A 12,625-nucleotide genomic window follows, 5' to 3' on the forward strand; every position below is an offset into this window, starting at 1 on the left:
TAATGGATGTTTGCAGCTGTTTCTTCTCATTTTGAGTCATGCCACATCAGCAAACAAAAGGTCCAGAAAGCTTGACTCCATCCAAGTCATTAAGGTCAATTTTACTTTGAGGAGGCAGCTCTTCCCCAGTTATCCTCTGAGTAATTTCCAACCTGAGGGGCTCATCTTCTGGCAGTATATCAGGCAATGTTCTTTTACTATTCATAAGGTTTTCACTGGCTAATTCTTTTCAGAAGTAGATCACCAGGTCCTCCTTCTTTCAGGTCCAGCAATGTGGCTCCATCACTTTTCTCAATAGGAATACAATCACCAGCAAGTTGCAAATCATTTGGCTAGGTAAAATTTATTATCTGTCAAAGTTTTCTCTGACTTTAGTTAGTAATCAAGAAAAGGAGACTAAGAGTTAAATGCCAGTGACCAATAAGAAAAAATGTGATCTAGTGTGCTATGTGATTCTGAAAACTCAGCTGAGCCTGCGAACAACGACCAAACTGCTCAGCCCTTAAAAAAAAGTGATCAGAGATATTTTCAATCTATACTCAAGTCCCTTATTAACACTTTTGAGGTTGTTTCTTGGCAAATGCACCACAACACAATGGTGTTATGTTAGGTGCTGTCTAGTCAGTTCTGACTCATAGTGACCCTACATACATACAACAGAAGGCAACACTGCCCAGTCCTGCACCATCCTCACCATCATTGCTATGTTTGAGCCCATTGTTGGCAGCCACTGTGTCTGTCCCTTTCATTGAGGGTTTTCTTCAACATGTTACTATCTTTTATTTATGCAGAAGATGACTGTATATAAAATTATTTTGCCTTTAATGACTTTAAACATCGTGTCATTACTTAGCCCATTTATGGAGCCCACATAAAGAATGAGCACTGAGCTGGGAGTCACGAAGCCTGTGTTCTAGCCTTGGCCCTATTTCTTTCTTGCTTGCTGTGTGTCCTTGGGCAAGTCAGCCTTATTTTCTTTATCTGCAAAATGAAGAGGTTGCCTATGTGAGATTAAGGTTTCTCTCAGTTTTAACAGTCTGTATTTCAAGTTCACTGACACAGTTACCAGTTTACTTCTTCACAGAAGCTGCCTACAGGGAGAATCTGGCAGGTCTTGCCATGCACGTTAAGTGGAGTAAGCACACACCGATATTGGTTGTGTATTTCATGCCCAAATGTGACTTTATAGGTGGTACACAAGTTTCCCTATCTATTAAAGGATGACTGATTGATTGTTATTGAGTTTGACAGTCCTACCCAAAGTAAGCTAAGGAAATTCCCAAAAGGCTTGGCTCTCCTTTTGCTTTAAAAGTGCATAAAGTACTGGCTGCACCCTGTGTCACCGGGCATATGTCTGACTGACTTAAGAAGAGCCATAATATGAATTTTGGATAGAATCTGGAGAGTAATATTAAGCTGAACAAACCTAATACTTAAAAAAAAAACTAAAATTGAAAAATTTCATGATGTTGAATTTTTTTGTTTGTTTGTTTATATAGATGAAGAAATATACATTGAGAAGAGACTCCGGGAGTCTAGAGTTCCTATTAAAATGAACAAAAATAGGATAAGAAGTTTGACACACTTGATTATTTCATATGGAAAATGACTGTGGGTGGTAGGCTTAAGGAATGGCCAGGGACCACAAAAGGCTACGAAAGTGAGGTTGTATGTCTCTATCTCCATTACTTTTCCAATTCCTCCATATTTGCACTTCCTACTAGGCACAATAATTCAAGATGAAATGTCTATAATTAGTTCACAAATCAAAGAGCAATTCTAAGGTATTAAAAATAATGTCAGATCGTTAGCTTTATAAATTAAAGGCTTACATAATAATATCTAATTTGGCTCTTTATAAATTTAAACTAGCAGTTTCACGACCCCAGAATATGTGACCTTCAAAAAATTAATCACTCTAAAAGAACTCTGGGCTATAGAATGTAGGTCATGTTATTTTCATGTCTGCTGCTGACCAGTACATTGAGAACATTGTTTTTGTTGCAGGGCCAAACCCAGGATTATGAGGATGTCTCTAGCAAAGCCTGGGTCTCTCTGTATCTGGAGAAGGAGAGAAAGAGAGAAAACTATAGTCATAAAAAAAAAAAGTCATATGCCAGCTAAATCAGGCCAAAATGTGCTGATCCCTAAACTATGCTGAAGTGGAAGACAAAATGGATTTGAATCGATATTTCATGTCTCAGAAAACTGCCTAACTTCTTGATTCCTTAGTATTCACTTATATAGTTGGTGACAGGATGGGCCTACACATTTAGCAGCTTTCTGTATTATATCTAGATCAAGAATCATGCTTATCCTATTTAGTCTTCGCAACAACTCTACGAGGTATGTACTATTATTCCTATTTTACAGATGAAAAAACTGAGGGTCACTTAGGTTACCTTGTCCAGGATCAATCAACTGAGTAAGATAGCCAGAATTTGTAACCTAGGTCTGTTGAGTTCTTGCTAGTAATCACCTTCTCTTTACTTCCACTGCAGGACTTGATCGTTAGCTTATGGTAGAAACTTTTAAAACATGACTTTTATAAAGATTTACAGAGTATCTCCTGAATGTGAAGGAAATGTATGTATCAATGTAATAGATCCTTACAGTACTCAGAAGTATGGGCTAACCAAGGAGGGGAAGAGGCAGTTCAGGTATACAGGAATATTCTTTATCATCTTGAACAATGTTCTATGAAACAACAGTGCTTTTTCACTTGGATTTAGGCATGTGCACATTACTTTGCACACAGTAGGTGAGCAGTTAATATTTCACGAATGAATAAAATACACTTACTTCAAAAGCCTTCTTCATTTAACCCAAGAAGACCGAGAACTTTCAACTGGGGATGATGCTAAAGGTTGACGTTAATAGAGAGTATGCTATGAGCCAGGCACTGTGCTAAGTGCTTTTTTCCCTGCATTATGTCATTTAATTTTTACCATCACCATGTGTAGTTAGTAGCACTATTATACCCATTGCACAGATGGAGCAACTGAGGCTCAAACACTTAAAGTGTATTGTCAAAGGTGTAACACCCAGAAAGTGGTAGAGCCGGGATTCCAATCTGAATCATACTCTAAAGACTTTACTGTCAGCACAAGCACCTTCTAAAAAAGTTGGAAAAGTCAGAACCCATACAAAATCTTTTCAAAGAGTCAGGATATCAGGCATTTTCAGGATTCATTCATTGAGCAAACAAGATATTTGTTAAATAACAGTTGCTACTTGTCTTAGGTAACAGTAACTCTAGATAACACCAGTAAAGATCCTTGCCCTCCTCTTGACTTTCCTGATAGTCGGAAAACCTCTGCATAAGTTACTCTTTCACTGTACCCTTTCCTGGTAATGAAGCATGCCAGTTAAGTCCTGAAATACTTTGCATGGTACAAAAATCACGTCTCCCATTGCCCACAAAACACAACAAGACAAAATTTGATGGGTCTCATTGCCAGCCAGGTTAAATGCTAACGGCACAGCCTAGAGTTAAAGAGCCTGCACAATCTGACCTCATCATCCTTTCTAGTCATATGACCCCTATACCTCCTCTCCACCCACCCTCCAGGATCCTGTTGTTCCCTGTAGATGTCGAAAAGAATATCCACAATGATTTGAGATGGCTATTAAAATACTTCTCTCTTTCCCAATTACGTATCTTTGTGAGGCCAAATTTTCTTCATATACTTCAACTAATGAAACACTTCATGACACACTGAATGCCGAAGCAGATCTGAGGACCCAGCTTTCTTCTATTTAGCCAGTTGTTAAAGAGATTTGAAAAACATAAAACAATGCCACGCTTCCCATTATTTTGTTTTTGTTTTGGAAAATATAGCTAGTTTTTACTAAAAGTGTTATTTATGTCAACATGTAATGGGTCTATTATTGGTTTTAAATGAATAAATATCTATCTATTTTTTAAAATCTCTAAGCTTTAAATTCTAATACAGTAAATATCAATACATATAACTCATAGCATCCAAGGATTTTTGGAGTCTTCAATAATTTTTAAGAGTGTTAAAGAGGCTTTGAGACCAAAAAGTTTGAAAATCACTATCTTGGAAAGAAGACCAAACTTTTTACTATGGCCTGTAAAACTCCTCGTGATCTCGCTTCAGCTTCTCTCTCCAGGCTTGCTGGAGCACAGTGGCTTTCTTTTAGTCCTCAAACTTCCATGCTTCCACCTGCCCAGGAGCTATGCACAAGTTAATCCATTTGCCTCTAACTGCCTGTCTCCTTCATCGCTCCAGCCTTCTCCTGACAGACACTTACTCAACCTTCAGATTTCAAATATGTATTCGGTTTTCATTGCTGCTAACATAAGTGCCAGTAATCAAGCAGCTTAAAACAATGTACATTGATTATCTCACAGTTCTGTAAATCAGAAGTACAGGTGCTTCAACCAATTTCTCTGCTCTAGGTCTCACAAGGCCAAAATCAAAGCGTCGGCAGGGCTGGCTGTACTCCTTTTGGGAGGCTCTAAGGGAAAATCCAGGCTCATTCAGGCTGCTGGCAATATTCATTTCTATGTGGTTGTAGGATTGAGGTCTCCGTTTCCTTGCTGGCAACTGGTCAGGATCATTTTCAGCTTTTAGAGGCCACCCACATTTCTCGCTGCATGGCCCCCTCCATTGTCAAGCCAAAAATGGTGTGTCAAGTCCCCCTTGTATTTCAAATCTCTTCCACTTCTTCTACCCCATTTCTTTTCCCTCCAGTAGGGGACAGTTCTCTTCTTTTAAAGGCTAATGTAATTATATTGGGCCTACCTGGATAATCAAAGATAATCTCCTTGTATTAGTATCAAATCAAATCTACTACATCTGTGGAAAGAGATGATGGAGACACTCAGTATAATCAGTAAGTACAAGGTCAGGGGCCTACTGTGAAACAGACCACAATTGCTCTTATGCAAGTTTCAAAATTGGTGTTAATGAAGAAACAATCATATAACTAGGTTGAAAATTGGTTTCAACCAGGATATATATCCTTCCAAGCCAGGGTCTTGGAGGATGAGCTAGCCCAAATGAACAAGTAGTGGCAAAGCCGGATAGGTTTGGGGTAGGCAATGAGAAAACAATGGTTGAAAGCAGGTTCTGACCCTTACCTATGTTGAAGAGTGTCCATTGCTAATAAGTAATCCCACTTATTTGGTGAAGAGCCCTGGTGGTACAATGGTTAAGCACCTGGCTGCTAACCAAAAGGTCAGCGGTTCACTCACCAGCCACTCAGGGAGAGAAAAGACCTGGCGATCTGCTCCCATAAACATTACAGCCTAGGAAACCCTATGGGGGAAGTTCTACTCTGTCATATAGGGTCCCCCCATGAGTCAAAATCAACTTGACAGCACACAACAGCAACAGCAACAACCAGCATTATGCAGTCCCTGGGTGACACCAACAGTTAAGTGCTCAACTACTAGCTGAAAAGTTGGTGGTTTAAGCCCACCCAGAGGAGCCTTAGAAGACAGGCCTGGTGATCCACTTCCGAAAGGTCACAGCCTTGAAAACCCCATGGAGCTGTTCTACTCTCCACACATGGGGTGGCCATGAATCGGAATTGATTCGACAGCAACTACCAACAACGACAAGCATTGTAGTATCTAAAAGGGAGTCACTGGTCATCACAAATGTGCCTTTCATTTGTTAAAAAAACTATATACTGAACATCTTCTATGTAACAGGCACTGTGCCAGACACTGAAGAAACAGCAGTAAAGAAGTCAGGCATACTTTCTGTTCTCATGGAATTTTCATTCTGGTTGGGGAGAAGGAACAATCCCAGTTAAACAATAACATAAATATGTAATTCCAAATGGTGGTAAGTGTTCTTTTACTTAGGGTAAAGGCTATGCTGCTGTAACAAAGAGACCCCATAAATCACAGCTTCAATAAGATGTTTATTTCATGCTCATGTAATAATCTCGAGGTGAGAAGTTCTGGTTTGTGAAATAGCTCTGTTCATGAGGGAGGTTGTTCGGAGAACCATATTTCTTCCATCTTGCTATTCCATCATCTCTCAAGACCAGCATAATTGAAGCTGGGTCACTGGCATGTTTGCATTCTGGCTCCCGGGAAGGGGAGAAAAGAGGAAATCTTTTATTTATTAAAACAATTTTAAGCAAGTGAAGGAGAAGATGCACGTATCACTTCTGCTCGCACTCAATGGGAAAGAATTCAGTCACATGACCAGATATTCTCCTTGATGTAAAGAGTTCTAATGTTATTAGTCACAGGCACAAGTTTGTCTTCCTTTCCCTAAGGTACCTGGTCCAATGATTTAATGTAATCATTGAGGTTTCAAGATAATGGCTGTGACTTTTTTTTTTAATCCTCAAAAGAAGTAACATTCACTAATGTTTACAAGCTATTTTTCCCAATACAGTGCCCTAAAAATCAGCATAGTTCTCACAAAATCCTTGAATATCTGCTAATTTAAAAGAAAGAAAGAGAAAAAAGAAAGGAAGGAAGGAAGGATGGGAAAAAGAAAGAAAGACAGAAAGAAAGCTTGGAGAACACATAAACTTATATTGCTGGAAACCTCAGTACCTTCCGCTTCAGTTACCAGAGCAAATGAGAAGTACAATTACATCAAATCTGTGGATAGGGTGAAGTATTTAAACTCTTAGTTTAATACAAATTTAAGTTTATAAATATAAATTTACCTGGCACTAGGGTAGGGTAGGTTTGATTCTTTCATTCCTTTATTCCTTCCTTCCTTCATTCTACAACTATTTACTGATTGATTTGTCTATGCATAGTACTATGTAAGATGCTGTGGAGGATACAAGGAAATTTAATGAAAGGCTAATTCCTGTTAATGTTCTGAAAAAAAGTCATTAAATGCACTTGTGGAAACAGGAGACACACAAATTTAATTAAAGTTTGTCAGGCTTAGGGTTATTCATGCTTCAGAGGACCTAGTTCTCTGAAGTCCAGATTATGTGACACTCTTATGAAACATTAGTTGCTGGGACACCAAAAAAAAAAAAAAAGCTTCACAAATGTCAGAAAATTACAAAGTAGTGCTTGTAGAATTCACTGTATTTGAATAAAGCCCCACCATTTTGAATTTGAATTATATACCCTGGCTACCTATCAAATACTAGACTTATTTTTGTTGAATGTTGCTCAAACTTTCAGACAGTGCACATTATGTATGTATTCACCCATCCTACGATGTGCCAGGCAGCATCCTTGGTATTGGGGATATAGCAGTGATCAGAAGTGACAAAAAATTCCTGTTCTCTTGGAGCTTACCTCCTAGCAGGGAGTGATAAACAATAAATCAAATAAATAAATGATTTCTCAGATAAGGATGTGTCATGCTATTATGAACAAAATTGGTGTGCTCCTTCTCAGGGTAGGGGAAGAAAGGTGTGAACCTCCACATATTAGCTCTTTTTGCCCATCACCCTGGAAAAAGGTAGAATGAAAATTATAATGGTTTCATTTTTCTCACTTTGCTCTCATCTTTACCGTTAACAGATTCTCTACCCAATAACCAACACCCCTATTTGAGGGGTGTTTTCATAGATTCGAGATTCAAAGGAATATAACCCAAGTGTCCCAGATTCCACTAACCCAACTCTACTGAGATCGCATCATTAGTATTTAAATCTTGCCAGCTTAACCAGATCTCACCTATTTGTCTATATAATTAATACAGTTTTTGACAGATACATCACATTCTTCTGAGAATTCCCATAGGTGCTGACAGTTGTTGACAAAGGAATTCTGATTGTCAATAATCATATCAGCTATCACAGCTTAGCATTCACAGATGCAGGTCCCAAATGGCTCCATCAGCCTTCTCCTCTGAGACTCGAACTGTGCCATAATCACTGGCATCACTATCTCTCCTAGACATTGGTGGAGCTGGAAATCTACTATACTTGATACTGGCGATGCTGAAATATAATGTGGTACCCTGATGATGGGGATCCATATCACTGTTTTTGCAAAGTGAGAGCAGTCTCCCCATTATTAACATCAGTTTGAGAGGCTGCCCACAACAAAGTTCCCTCCCCTAGGGCATGCATATTTGTCAGGGTGGTATCCTGAATCACTCTTCTTCTCTAAGACAGATTCTTTTTGGGAATATGCTCAACATTATAGATTCCTTATTATTTTATACTAACATCTCTCTTGGGATCTCTTACTTCTCCTGCAATTTGGCCTAAATTAGGGACATCCCAGTCCATGACATTACCCAAGCAGTAGACATATGTTAAGTTAGTTTCTTCCAGTAAAGCTCTTCAGCCCTTGTAGTGAAAACGTGTTGTTTTTGGATTTTGGCTGCTCAGCATGTTGATTTCCTTCTAGAGAATTATCTCTTCCTATGGGGTCACTAGGAGTCAGAATCGACTCGACGGTAGTGGGCTTGGGCTTGGGCATAATCTGTTATCTTGGAGTACCTTTGCCCAAGAGGTAGGCATATAACACAAGTTAAGTCAATTGGACTCTCCCAAGAATACTAATCTTGAGAGGAAAGACTCAGGGGTGGGAAAAATGGCTAGAGTTCAGCTATTTCAATGGAAGCACCCTTACAAGCCTGTTGAGCAGTTCCTGATTCCTACCTCTGAAGCTGCTTATTTGTTTCTTTTTTTTTTTTTTGGGAAGGTTGGTTCTCCATTGGTACTACGAGCTATTTTATATCTCTCCAATAGATTAATTTTCTACCTACATTATCCAGAGTTGGTTTCTGTTGTTTGCAGTCAGGGAACCCTAACCAATACAGTTCAATTGTAAATCAGTTAATTCAAATAAATATATGACAGCAAGGATGCCTCCTGTTTCTATGCACCAGAAACATTCCAGCCACAATGCCTTCCCAATGAAAACACCGTGCTACTAAATCTCAGAGCCTGAAGATCACTTAAAAGCATTGTAATCCAAACCCTTAATTTCATAGATAAACTAAGGCCTATAGAAAGGAAGAGATTTACCTAAAGTTGGTCGTTCATTCTACAAACACTAAGAGTCTATTGGGCACAAGGCACTGTTGAAAGTGCTGAGGGCATAGGTGTTAAAAAATGAGATGAAAAATTGTTGTTAGGGAGCTCAAAGTTTTCTGTAGCACATAAGTCATGTATTAAGTCATTGACAATTCATGGTTCCAAGTGCGAAGTATCAAAGAAGAGGCACGGGTAAAGTACCCTAGGAGCTTTGCCATGGTAGGAAAGGTTTTAGTTGGATGCGCCAATTGAGCTGGCAGTGGAAGGATGAATTGGAAATGAAGGGAAGGGTCATCCAGGCAAAATATAAGCAAAGGCATGTACTAGGAATGGGGCAAGGTGTGTGAGAGGGAAAGACGAGTAATCCAGTTGGATTGTCATCAAAGGTGCATGAAGCAGAGTAGTATGAAACACGGTTGGATAAAGTGGGTTGAGGTCAATAAAAAGGGGTCTTGAATGTCAGCCTAACAAGTATGGTTAGTGAATAAAATCAGTAGGGACATGGAAGTTTTTTGAAACTTGAGGATGAACTAGCAAAATGAAATTGCAAATAAAGAGAAGAGGATCAATAACAGAGATTTTCAGAAGGTAGAATTGAGGAGTAGAATGTGTAGGATAAGAGAGATGGAGGAATGATAGAAGATTCTGGGTAACTAGAAGGGTGAGCCATTCAAGGAGAGAACAATCACAGAAGGACAAACAGTTTGTAGGGAGAAGATGTTGAGTTCACTTTGGGATGTTCTGCAGTTGAGGTGCTAGTGAGACATGGAACCGAGGGACTAGTGCATGACAAAAAGGACAGGGGTAGAGATTTTAGAACCATCTTCTTGCAAATGATATTTGAAGACATGAGATTGGTGAGTTCATTCATGAACAAAAGAAAAGCCAAGGACAGAGTCTCCAAGGAAGGGGAGGGAGGGAACAAAGTCAGAGACAGAGAGAGGGCCTATAGCCAGAAGTGGCAAAGCCTGGACTTTGGTTCTGTATTCTACACTCCATACTGCTGCCAGAATTGCTTTTCTAAAATACAAATATGATTGTGCCATTCCCCTGTGTGAAATCCTTTAATGGCGATGTTGGTAAAGGTGTGGTCTGAAGATAACATGGATCAGAAGCACCAGAGTGTTGTGAAAAAGGTGAAGTCCCAAGCCCATCTCAGTGATCATGATTTCTATCCTTAAGGAACCCCTGTTTTTCAAGCAATGGAAGGAAAAAAGAAGATTCATAAAGAAGCCTGAGGAAGAGTATTAAAAAAGAGGAAAACTTATTGTTTCTCAAAGTGTGGTCTAATTTTATCAGAATGACCTGAAGGACCTGTCAAAATGCAGATTCCTGGGCTCCACCCGTTATTTACCAAATCAAACTCTCTCTGGAGGTGGGGCCTAGGAAATAGGCATTTTAAACAGTGATTCTGGTTTTGAAAGCCTGACCACCTCAGGCAGCCGCAAAAAATAGGCATCTGTGTTGGAAAAGAGTGAACAGGTTCTTGGTTCAGTTCGTGGTCCGAGAAGTAGGGTTGGAAAGTAAGCCAAGGTCCCTATCGAAAGGGCAAGATACAAACTGGGGAGATACCAAAAAATCACAGCTGAGGATCAGGAACTAGCAGAAACAGCCATGGCATTTTTAATCTTGTGGCCATTTTAAACAGGCCATTGGCTGCCCTCTGGCTGTTGCCCTGAAGCCCCTTAAAGACATTGCCTAGCAACCAAGATAAGGTCCCATCTCACTTCAAGATTCTCCATCGTTGAACCCTAGTTTTCCATTGATGATGATGCTTTTTATTTTCTTCACAACACATGATGAGCACTTAGAGTGCTAAAAGAGCAGTAGGGGGCACTGGCTATGATTCTAAGGTTAGAAAGTATAAGATAAAACCAAGAACGCTGCTAAATTGAAATGGCAAGTCAGCTTCTAGGACACAATCTTATGAGAGAAAGGAAACTGGGGTGCAAGGGGAGTGTGACGGCAGGCACCTGTGGAAAGAAATCCATTAAATATAGAATGTTGTTTATGGACATGTTCAATTTCAGCTGGGAATCTCCTGATTACAAAGCCCCATGTGACATTTCCTTCAAAGCCTAAACAAGTGCACCAAGGCCGGTGTTTCAGTAAATGCTAGTGTCCCAGGGCCTGTGGAATTGTTGGCAACACAGCAACAGGATGTGGGGAAACCAGAGGTTTAGGTGGAGAGGAGTCCAGGAAAACAACGGGAGGGTTAGCAACTCTCCCAGATGCTTCTGGATAGGAAGTCCCATGACCAGTTCCACCAAGCTTTTTTTGACAAGTAAAGGCTCTGTCTTCCTATATCTCCAAAGCATCATGCAGTCAGGAGGGGCCAAATCCTTCCCATCAAGAGAAGTAATGACTATGTTCTGTGGCGGGGTGGCAGAGGGATTTCAAGGACATTTTTCTTACATTGTTCAGGAAGTGTGTTGAAGTTTAATAAAGAAACACCCTTCACAAAGGGGAATGGATCACAAGTTTTCCTGGACTCCCACTGGTTCCTCATCCTGCTATCCTTGTCAGTGTCCAGCACTGGCTACATAAATCAGGGGTGGGAAACTTTTTCTTCTGACGCTGACCCACAGGGGGAAAAACACTTCAAGTTCGCATAAGTAAAAAGCAGCTCTTTTCTCTCCCAAGAGGAACAAATATAGAATTTTCTAGTCATCTGGTTTTTAAATTAAAAAGTTTCATTATACTTATGGATGATCTCCCCCCTCCACACACACACAAAAAAAACCTTGCTCTATTTACAGCCAATTAATGGAAGGTGGGGAAAGAAGGATAGAGGGAACAGAGCTGGTACCAGAATAAGGTCTGGCTGAGAAAGAAAAAACCAAACCTGTTGTTGTTGAGTAGATTCAGATGCATGGCGACCTCATGTATTACAGAGTAGAACTGAGTGTCATAGGGTTTTCTTAATTGCAGTCTTTCTAGAAGCAAATCGCTGGGCCTTTCTTTCTTTCTTGGTGATGCAGTGTGGATTTGAACTGTCAGCCTTTTGGTTTGCAGTCCAGGGCAAACTCTTTACACCACCCAAGGACCTTGGGTGAGAAAGAAAAAGGGACAAATATTCACGTGGTAAAAAAGGCATGAGATAAAAAGACAGGGTTGGAGATTGGCGGGGAGGACAGGAAAGGGGCTTCCCTGAGTGTCTTGGTGTGGCCCCTGGCCTTTGAAAAGTTAATGAGCATTTTAGCAGTTTGAAAAACATCTACCAAATGTAAACTCTCTTTTCTGCATTATAAAATCACATTTCTGCCTTTATTTTCAATTTCCAAAGCTGTTTTTTTTTTTTCTCTCAGAAGATCAGAAAGGTTTTGCACGTGTGAAGAAGAATGAGTTAACTGTTGCTTTTGGAATCTTAGAGATTAAAAAAAAAATGTACTAGCTATTCCAAAAGTCTTACTACTGTGAAAATAAATTGCCTAGTTACCTTAGTGGAGCCCTGGTAGTACCATGTTAAGAGCTATGGCTGCTAACCAAAAGATCAGCAGTTCAAATCCACTAGGCACTCCTTGGAAGCCCTATGGGGCAGTTCTACTCTGCCCTATAGGGTCACTATGAGTCGGGGTCAACTCAACAGCAACGGGTTTAGTTACCTCAGTATTTTTTTTCCCTCTGTTTTCATTTGTTTGCTTGTTTCGTTTTCTTTCTTACTGGT

At 39.9% G+C, this 12,625-nt stretch overlaps 1 long non-coding RNA gene across 3 annotated transcripts in view; it reads right to left on the reverse strand.

The window, feature by feature from the left end:
* Positions 1 to 12,625, reverse strand: part of LOC126069164 (uncharacterized) — a 253,482-nt gene that overhangs the window by 113,930 nt on the left and 126,927 nt on the right. The window contains exon 5 of one of the 3 annotated variants that reach the window (XR_007515859.1): positions 11,339 to 12,005. The exons of the other annotated variants lie outside the window; for them this stretch is intronic. This is a non-coding gene — a long non-coding RNA (uncharacterized LOC126069164). Of the gene's footprint in view, positions 1 to 11,338; positions 12,006 to 12,625 lie in introns of those variants that run through there. 3 annotated transcript variants of the gene reach the window in all.

Source organism: Elephas maximus, chromosome X (genome assembly GCF_024166365.1).
Source record: "Elephas maximus indicus isolate mEleMax1 chromosome X, mEleMax1 primary haplotype, whole genome shotgun sequence".
In the NCBI taxonomy this organism is placed as follows: Eukaryota; Metazoa; Chordata; class Mammalia; order Proboscidea; family Elephantidae; genus Elephas; species Elephas maximus.